This window comes from Hippopotamus amphibius, chromosome 13 (genome assembly GCF_030028045.1).
Source record: "Hippopotamus amphibius kiboko isolate mHipAmp2 chromosome 13, mHipAmp2.hap2, whole genome shotgun sequence".
Lineage (NCBI taxonomy): Eukaryota > Metazoa > Chordata > Mammalia > Artiodactyla > Hippopotamidae > Hippopotamus > Hippopotamus amphibius.
Genome location: NC_080198.1, coordinates 55,199,746 through 55,210,296, shown reverse-complemented (window position 1 = coordinate 55,210,296; position 10,551 = coordinate 55,199,746).

Sequence of the window (10,551 nt, the reverse complement as noted above, 5' to 3'; positions counted from 1 at the left end):
TCTATGCACCAACCCTGTTGGCCCCTCTGCGGCTGTGCCTGTCTTAGGTTGTTCCTCCTCTGAGGAATCTTACCCGTCTTTGGCTAACCAGCCATCCCTCAGGACCAAACAGGGTGATATTAGTCTCCACGCCCCGCACCCTCAGCAACTCCACTGCTCAAGCAGGACATTCTGAATCCCATCGCTCGGCCCACATACTTCAACATTTTCAATGTTTCAAAAAGGTTCCAGAATGTCTTCCCACACATAAAAATAGTAATCTAAGGCTGGAAATAATTGCTTACAATTATTTATTCTAATTTAAAGTTAATATTCTTCATTTTGTATATTTTTAAAAAGAAAATGATCACCCATTCCAAGTATAGATATTGAATAACTACATGTTGTTAAGAACTGTGGGATACAAAAAAACACAGCACAGTTTTGAAACCAACTGTTAAAACCTAACTGGAGGGGGCATCCCATTTTTGATGGAAAAATTGGTTTACTGATATACACTTCTAAATACAAACAAAAAAAGAATTTATTTCTGAATACAAATAGATATAGCTATATTTTAATATGACTTTATAGAATTTTATCCCTTCTAAAATCACCTAAAGTAATATCTGTAGTTTTATTTTTTCCCACTGGTATAGCTGAATTATATTTTATTTCAGCCATAAAATGGAATTGTTAGATTTTAATAATACAATTGTAGATATTATGCAGAAATTATGCATAGTAATTTTGGTACTCCATTAATCAGGAAATAAAATGTGCATATAAACTATGATTTATTGAGGAAAAATGCTATTTTACATCTGGTGTGTGGTATAAGGTTTAATCCTGTATGCAACACAGTAAGAAACTCACACTAACCATGGATTAAAATTAAAATAAAACTGCATAATGAGGCATGTAGTTAAAAATGATCTTATTTGTGATGTCACTGGGAAATAGGACATCTACTCTGCTGTATATAGATCTTTTACAAATATAAATCATTTTCAAAATTTATGAAAAAAAGCCTTAACTTTTATGAGTCTGAAATAATTTAGTAATATATTTCCTCTTAAACATATGAGAGCAACTCATATATCATAAGTTGCTCTCATGAAAATGACAGGGATTCTACATACAAGGTATTGAAACAAGAAATATTTTAGGGTATCTGAAATTTTGGTTTTCTTTTTAATTTTGCTTTCTAAACAAACAAACAAACAAACAAAAAATTTAAGTGATACCTACAAATAGATTCTTTGTGCTTGGAGCATATTGATGGATTTGTTAGGGTTAGTGTTTTCAAAAATAATGACATGTTTGTTTATTTTACTGTCAACAGATTTCAATGAATACAAGATTGTAAGACACCCTGATAAAATATAATCATCCATTCCATAGTAAAATGTCTCTTTTTTTGTTACTAATATATTTGGAAAGAATAACTAACCTCTATTTTCCTTTTGTCTTTCAAGTTACAGTCTAAATTATGTATCTGAAAGACTAAAATCTGTATACTGGTATTAATATCAAACAATTTCTTAATCAATGTGATCTCTAATTTAGAATGAAGACCATTATAAACATTTCTGAAATTGCAAAGGAAATTTAAATGAAGCATCTTTTATGTACACACTGAGTGAAAATGTATAGTTGCATTCAATAATTTTCAAAAGCACTTCAATGTTGCATTTAAATTAACAGCACCATTTTGAAAAGGAAAAAGGAAAGTAAGAATGGGTTAAAACTATTTATCTTAATTTTTTTCCGTTAAAATATACGAGAGTATTCCTTTCATTTAAACATCGGATGGAAGATGCCTTAGAGGACTGGGGCAGGGAGGGTGGGGGGGATTCGAGGGGGGGAGTCAAAGAAGGGAGGGAATATGGGGATATGTGTATAAAAACAGATGATTGAACCTGGTGTACCCCCCCAAAAAAAATAATAAAAAATAAATAAAAATAAACATCGTTAGCCTTTAGAAATTTTAGATTATAAATTACTTTCAAAACATACCCCATACTATTTTTACATATTTTATAAAGTATCACTTGATTATTTATAGTTTAGAACCACACCTATTAATTACTTACATAATAAGATTCCCCTGATAACCAATTCTACCACTTTACATGTCTTGTAAATAAGAAGAGTTCAGGTAAAATGGAGGAAGACTGAATTATGCGTTATGAAAATGTAAATATAAGGCAATTAAAGGAGAAAAAGAGATGTATTATGTAATATAAAATTATGCCAAATTACTGAATATACTGAATGTCTTAAAATAGAAGATTAAATACTTTTGATAAGCTGAAACTTTTTTACACGTGTATTGCATAAAATTTATATCTTGAAAGTATCTTTTTATATTCTGTGCTTGTATGAGACAAATACATGTTCTCAAAAAACAGTCCTTTGTGTTAAATAAGCCTTCTCAGGTGATTTCTATTTTCTTAGTTATACACTGAGTCATACCTTGAATAAGTTCCAGATAAAGAAAGTTACCTAAACTTTAGGAAGTTCCATTTACTTTCTATTTTAATGATCTAAAAGAAATAAATTAAATGATGAACTCTTATTTTTCCTTTGTATGACATCTTTACATAGTATTAAAATAATGTTATTAAGGTTTTTTTAGCTATTGCTATTCTGAAAAAGTATGTCTTCAAGAAACACAAAACTAAAAGGTGTCAAATAATAGTAATGGAATATGCTCTTTCCCATTGCTCATTTTTTCTATCCTCTGAAGAGTACTTACACAGAAAAAAGTTTTTTTTTAATCACTGATTAAAGTGAAATAGATTTTAAGAGATTTATTTGACTTGAAAATCATATTTTAGTGAAAAAATTAAAATTGCTTTAAAATATAGATTAATAAAATGACACCAACATGTAGCTATAATCATACATGTGAATATAAAATACTTTACTTTTTTACTATCACACTTCATTAACTACATGTATTTGTTTTAATAATATACTTACTTTTAGATTCAATAAAAAAGCTAATTTAAAATACTCTGGAGCTACAGTTAACATTTCAAATATGCTTAACTGAATAACCAATACATTACTTGAGATTAAACCAAATAATTCAATAATAACTATAATGTCTTAATGAAAGACATGTTCTAATTACATCATTTTTCACATGAAATAAACTTTCAGTTAGCACTTTGTATCTAAGGCACATAGAGCACCTGTGGTTTGAAATCTGAAATGTATATTGGGTTTCAATTGCTATTTTAATTTATTGTTTCTTCTTTTCAAAGTATGAAATACAAAGCATCAATACAGCATTCATAGTGAGCAAAGATGCAATCATTCTAGGCTCAAGTGAGGGTCTCACCACGTTATCACAAGATTGCATACAGCTTATTATGCACTAGAGCAGTATGGACACCTTTAAAAAAAAGCTTTTAAATGGTAACCATGCTGAGCTCAAATGAGACAATTATGGATTTAAATGGATCTTAGTAGGAATAAAAAAAATTATGAATATGTCGAACTGTGAAACCAAAAACTCTTTCAAGGAGTGAAAATGTGAAGTGTGTATTTTACTGCTAATATAGTTATATACTTTAGTTTTTATTTTATTAGAATTGAAAAAAAATATTTGATTATTCATTTCTCAAATGTTGATAAACAAATGCATCATGAGATTTTAAAGATAGTGTGAGAACACATGTATTGTTGATTAACTGCTTGTCCTTTTTGGAATTTTAGTATTTTGCAGTTAACGCTAAGGTTTATATATCTGCAATCGTGTAGATAAGAATGGATTTTTCATTATTTATTTTACTATATGGTGAAAACATTCAAGCCTCCCACATGAGAGAAGGCTCTAGAGTTTTGATTTCTCAACAGAGGAAAATGGGTTTCCTTTGATGCCCATGAATCTTCCAGTTTTCCACTGTTTTGGTCATGCTGCATAGAATTTTGTTGCTGTTTTCTGAAACATTAATTTCAGAATGCTACACATGAACTCTGCATAGCATTTTCTAAGTATGGTCACCTCTGTGGAAATGTATTTAGCTGAAAATTCATATATAAATGTTTTACTAACCTGACATACACATAGTCCACAGAATCCTAGAACTTTTTTCAAATTAAATATAAAAAGCATTTTTATTAGCATGCTCTATCAAACTTTTTTCTTTTATTGAAGTATAGTTGCTGTACAATACTATATGTTTTAGGTGTACAATAGTGATTCACAATTTTTAAAGGTTATACTCCATCTATAGTTATTATGAACTATTGGCTGTATTCCCTGTGTGGTACTATGTATGCTTATAACTTATTTTATATAAAATAGTTTGTACCTCTTAATCCCTTTCCCCTATATTTCCACTCCCTTCTTCCCTCTCCCCAGTGGAAACTACTAGCGTGTTCTCTATACTGTGATCCTAGAACTTTTTGATAACAAGAGAAAATACTGACCCTACAGTAAGTCCCTTACATACAAACGAGTTCCATTCCAAGAGCATGTTTGTAGGTCCAATTTGTTCATAAGTCCAACAAAGTTAGCCTAACACAATTGGCTATATAGTACTATACTGTAATCAGTTTATAATACTTTTCACACAAATAATACATAAAAAACAAACAAAAATAAAGAAAATGCTTTTAATCATAGTACAGTACCTTGAAAAGTACAGTAGTACAGTACAACAGTTGAAATACAGGGGCTGGCATTGAATGAATAGGCCAGAAGAGTTACTGACTGGAGAAAAAAAGGAGGCAGGAGATGGTAGAGCATAGATGACATCCTGGGCTTGAAGTAAAGGTATTTTATATATTACTGTAAAGTACACAAAAACACAACCACTTATAGAGGATACACACCTGTGACAATGTACGCCAGACACGTGAACTAACTTATGTGATTGGACATGTGAATGCACGTTCACATCTTTGAAAGTTTGCAACTTGAAGGTTCCTATGCAGGGGACTTACTGTATAGTCAAAAAGGCAGAGAGGGGGAGAGATTTTAAGACTCTCTCTCCCTTTTCTGATGAAGTTTACCCATTAGGTCTTAATTTCTTTTTAAGTTAAAATGATTGGACCAGACTGTATTTTCTGACTTTCTCTTACTAGGCTAACATAAAAAATGTACTTGAATTGAATTATTCTATCAAAGGAAATATAATTCAACTTTGGGATCTCCTTTTTTTTTCTCTATTAAGTGCATGTGAAATGTGGGTGTTTCATAAAAGTCTTTGGAAAAAAATTCTCAAGACTTAAGGGAATATGAAAAGCATAGGGGGAGATCTGGGAATGGAAAAGAAAATATGCTGCTTAGGTGTTTCTTAGCAAAAGAAAAGAGGAGAGTCTGGAAAGGCTGAGGAGTTCTCAGCCCACTCCTGGCTTGGGTCTCTGGTAGGAGACTTCTAGGCAGATGGGTTCCAGGAGGAAATAGCATAATTAATATGACCAGGCAGAAAGGTGGCCTAATTTGTTCCTTTTGGCCCAGATATTACATGGAGAGCCAAGGAACCTACTGTCCAGGGAAGAAAATGCAAAAGAAGGAGGGTAAGCTGTTTAAGAAAGATTTCAAGCACCAGTTGACACCCTGAGGGTCAGATGAAATGCTGACTTCTGAAACAGAGGTTGTAGCATGTATAAAAATGCAATGATGCCACTCATGAATCATAATTTCTTAACTAAAATTTATAGTCATTGAAAGTGGCCACAGAAGCCCCAATTTGCTATATAGCTATTGCATTAATTACTCAAGCAAAGAAAAACATTGATTGTGTCAGGTGTGGAACTGCCCAAGAATGACCTGTGTGGTCTGCCAACATTACATTTTCCCGTTGTGCATCTCCATCCCTACACAATGATGCTAACATGGATGGGGCTGTAACACTACACAGGTACCACAGGACCTAATTCTTCAGATGCATTGTATCCAGAGTTCCCAAGCAACTCCTTTAAATAGCAAGAAATCCACACTAAATGGCACCAAACAGCCACAAAGGCCATTTTTTCACATTTTAAAGGAGACCCACAGAGTGACATGGGGTTCCTCTGCAGCTAAGTGCAGCTGAGACTCTGGCCTTAGTACAACACTCTGTTAGATGATGTGGAGACTGAGGAATTGCATGATTCTTTGCCTTGCTGATTCTGCATTTGTGATTATGCTCCGATCTCAATAAGTTCTATTCCTTAACCCACGTTTTATGACTTTGTAGAAGTCTTCCTGACTCCTGGTCCTAGCGGCAGCTCTGAAGGGAACCACTCAGAACAACACATTTTAAATCTCAACTAATAAAAAAGTTTCTCTAAGTAGATGAATTGCTGTTTCAGTCACTGAATTTTGCATAAATCTAATTGAAGAACATTTCTTTGCAACTTTGCATCTGTTAGGGTTATTCAGAAAATAGAAGGATTTTAGAAAAGAGAAGAGTTAGAAGAGAAGAATATTTTAAAATTAGTTAATTCTACAGTTCATTCTATTCACTGTGTAGTAGTGTTTTCTAAAGAAAACATCCCTAGAGGTAATTATTGCCAAGTGGAAAGGCATATGCCAAAATGGACTTCATTTTATGAAATGTAGGGAGATCAACACACTGAGAGAATACACATATGACCAAAAACATAAACAATGTCCACCTGTCTTTTTCCCCCTTTGAAAATGTAACTTTTCTCTGCATGCTTTTCTTTGAATGTGTAGGTTCTAGACTTGAGAACAACATGATGTTTTAGCAGTCATTTCTGCATAAGAAATAAGACTTTTTTAGCTAGAGAAAAATTACTTTACATCACTGTACTAACCCTATGCTATCTTAGTTTTGAACCACTTACCTCTAATCATTATTCTATCAACTACAAAAGTTTAGGTCTGTAAATTCCAAGGAGTAATGGAAAAAGCCTGAGGAATTAAAGTTTTACTCAGGATATTTTAAGTCCTTTTAAATTAGACAGGCACATTGCTCTATTCCAGAAATGGCCTGAGTGTTTAGTAAAAGATGTGGTGTATTTGGATTTTTCTGATGTGAGTCAGAATAGGATAACATTACTTACAGTGTTCTCAAGATAACTACCCATCAGTATATTATTTAAATGCTTTTGATATCTGTATTTCTCAGGGTCACGTAAAACACCTACAGAGCTCATATCATAAACTTTAATTGAAGGTTATTTTAAAGATATTATCTATGCTAACAACCATTACTAAAATATAAAGTCTGACTTATTGATTAGGGAGGAAATGCATACTGAATATATGTGATGGGGAACTCTTTACAGTCTATTTTAAAGTGTCAAAAATAAAACAAGGTAAAATAAGTTGAATCACTTTATTTCACTTCAATAACCTGATCTGCACTGCATTTCATGACTAATTTTAAAAATTTATATTATTTTCATGTCATACTATTAGATTTCCCATTTTAATATGTAAGGTTATAAGATTAGAAATCAAGATTATAAATAGAAAAATAGTTTTTCTATTACAATATTTCAAGGTAAGTAGTATTGCACAGTGACATAGAAAAAGTGGATGTTTGTTTTTCAGTAAATAATAAAATGTATTAAAAATCATAAAATATTAACTTTTCAAATTAAAATATTTTGTTTGCTTCAAGTTTATTACAGTATTAAACAAACAGTAGTGAAGCAAACTTTCATCAAACTATAATTATTTATATCATCTGCTTTATAAATAAATAATATACTAATCAATACAGACAAAAACATGTTTAAAGACAGTTTTAGTTTGATAATTCAAGTAAAACTAAATTTCAAAAAGAAATGAAAGTTTTTTTTATTCAAAGCACACGTGATAAACTTGATTTAATTACTGTAGATATTTCAGGGGACTATCCAAATCAGGTGATAAATAAATTTTATAAATTTTATACAAAAGTTTTGAATACTTATTTTCTGATTCATTCATACAAAAAAGGTTTGGTGATGCCAAAATTATTTACTGATATTCTGTTATGCATAGCTTTCATTGCTTTAAAGTGAGCTTCATTCAGTTGGAAAATGCCTGTCAGCACTGTGTTTTGTGACACACAGTAATTACAAAGTTAATTTTGCAAATCTCATAAGCTTAGCACTTTCAAGATTCATTTGAGTCCTTTAAATGATATGCCTAATAATATTTTGAGCATTTTAAACAAATTTTTGAGACTCAAGTAAATGATCATTTTAGCTAAAAATGACATTGAAGTCCTTTCAAATTACTTTCTACTTTTGTCATCATGAATTTTAAAGGCAGAGTTTAACCTTAAAAGATCAGTAAAAAGAAAAATAAAATAAAATTATAATAGTCTAATCTCAAAAATGTATTCTTGATCTTAGTGTTAGCCATTTTTCTTTAAAGATATGAGAATAATTTCTGGAAAGCTACAGAAGCTAAGGTAAGGTAGATTACCTTTGTCATTTTATCAGTATTAGTAACAGCCTTTTAAAATCCAACTCATTAGGGTAGTCACATACTCTCTAATATTATATTGTAATATCAATTTTCTGAGGAAATAAAATTACTAAAATGACTTTCAGGTAGGCAATTCAATTGATCATTGGTGTTGCAATATTAGTGGGAAAAATTCAAACATATGAACTATTCATAAATTAGAAAGTGTTTCTTAGCATGGATTTGTTGACAAAAGCAGTAAGGCTGGCTTGGAAATAAAAAATATATAATACAGATTCATATTATATATAATATATAAATATGTCATGCTTATATAGTCAGTGTGAAGAGCAATATTACAACATAAAAGTACCAAAGATAAAGTAACAATAATCTTTCCTTCCTATAATTTTTGTTATTAATCTAAAAATCTAGCAAAAATAAGCCCTTTTAATAGATTCCAATTACATTATCAAATATAAATTTAAATAAATCTGAATTTAAATAATCATGATCAATTAGGTAGTCATTAAAATATATTTTATTAATTTTTCATTTTTTTATATATTACTAGTGACTCCAAAATTGAAAAGGTCATTCACCTATTATTATTGCTAGTGCTTATCAAAGGACTTGGGTCAGACATTGAATATCTGGAACATTACGCATATAATTAACACCAGAATTTCTAATTATTACATCTGTGAGCTAAAGGTCTCTAAAACTGCAAGTTTTAGCACTTTCTAACAAAATTATTTTTCTCAGCATAATGCACTTTGTAGTCATTTTGCTGTGGTGGTTGTTTTATATAGACTTTACTTTTTTAAGAAAAAGTTTTAGGTTTACAATAAAATAAGTGGAAGGTACAGAGATTATCTGCATATTTCCTGCCCCCCACACGTGCATAACCTCCCCCATTATCACCATTACTCATCAGAATGATACATTTTTTATATGAATGAACCAACATTGACAGACTATAGTCATTCAAAGTCCATAGTTTACCTTAGGGGTCACTCTTGATGTTTTATGGGTTTGGACAAATATTTAATGACATATATCCACCACTGTAATATCATATGGAGTATTTTCACTGCCCTAAAAGTTGACTGCTTTGCCTATTCACCCTAACCACCTCCCACAACCTCTGGAACAACTGATCTTTTTACTATCTCCGTAATTTTGCCTTTTCCATAATGTCATATAGTTGTAACCATACAGTATGCAGTTTTTTCAGATCAGTTTCTTTCACTTAGAAACATGCATTTACAGTTCTTCCATGTCTTTTCATTATCAGATAGCTCATTTTTTCTTTGCATTGAATAATATTCCATTGTCTGCCTGCACCACAGTTTATCCATGCACTGACTGAATGACATCTTGGTAACTTCCAAGTTTTGTCAATTGTGAATATAACTGCTATCAATATCTGTGTGTGGTTTTTTGTGTGGATGTAAGTTTGCAACTTCTTTATGTAAATATGAATGAGTGTGGTTGGTGGATCTCGTAGTAAGTGTATGATTAGTTTTGTAAAAAACCACCAAATTGTCTTCCAAAGTGGATGTACCATTTTGTATTCCCAACAGCAATGTATGAAAGTCCCTGTGGCTCCATATCCTTGCCAGTAATTGGTGGTGTCAGCATTCTGGATTTTGGCCATTCTAATGAGTGTTTTTAGCAGTACCTTATTATTGTTTTAATTTGCATTTTAAGGACATGTGATGTGTCCTTTACACATGATTATATGCCTCTGTATATCTTCTTTGGTGAGTTATTAAAGTCTTTGGTCCATTTTTAGTTGGGTTGTCTCTTTTCCTATTTTGGAGTTTGTCTTTGTTTATTTTGAATAATGGTCCTTTATTAAATGTGTCTTTTGTGAATATTTTCTCCCCAGCCTGTGGCTTATATTCTAATTCCCTTGTTAATGTCTGCTGAAGAGCAGGAGTTATCAATGGCAATTAAATAAGCTTATCAATTACGTACTCATGGACAACCCTTTTAGTGTTGTGTGTATCAGCCCCTTTCATAGATTTGAAGTAGTTGTGGGGTTTTTAAAAAACTTTTATCTTCCCAGCAACTAATAATATTGTGATATGTATGTCCTCATTTGGCTATTCACTTGCATCCTCTGTCACATCCTTTATTATATAACAAGCTGATAAGTATGAGTCAATTTCCTCTGAGTTCTATGAGCCATTCTA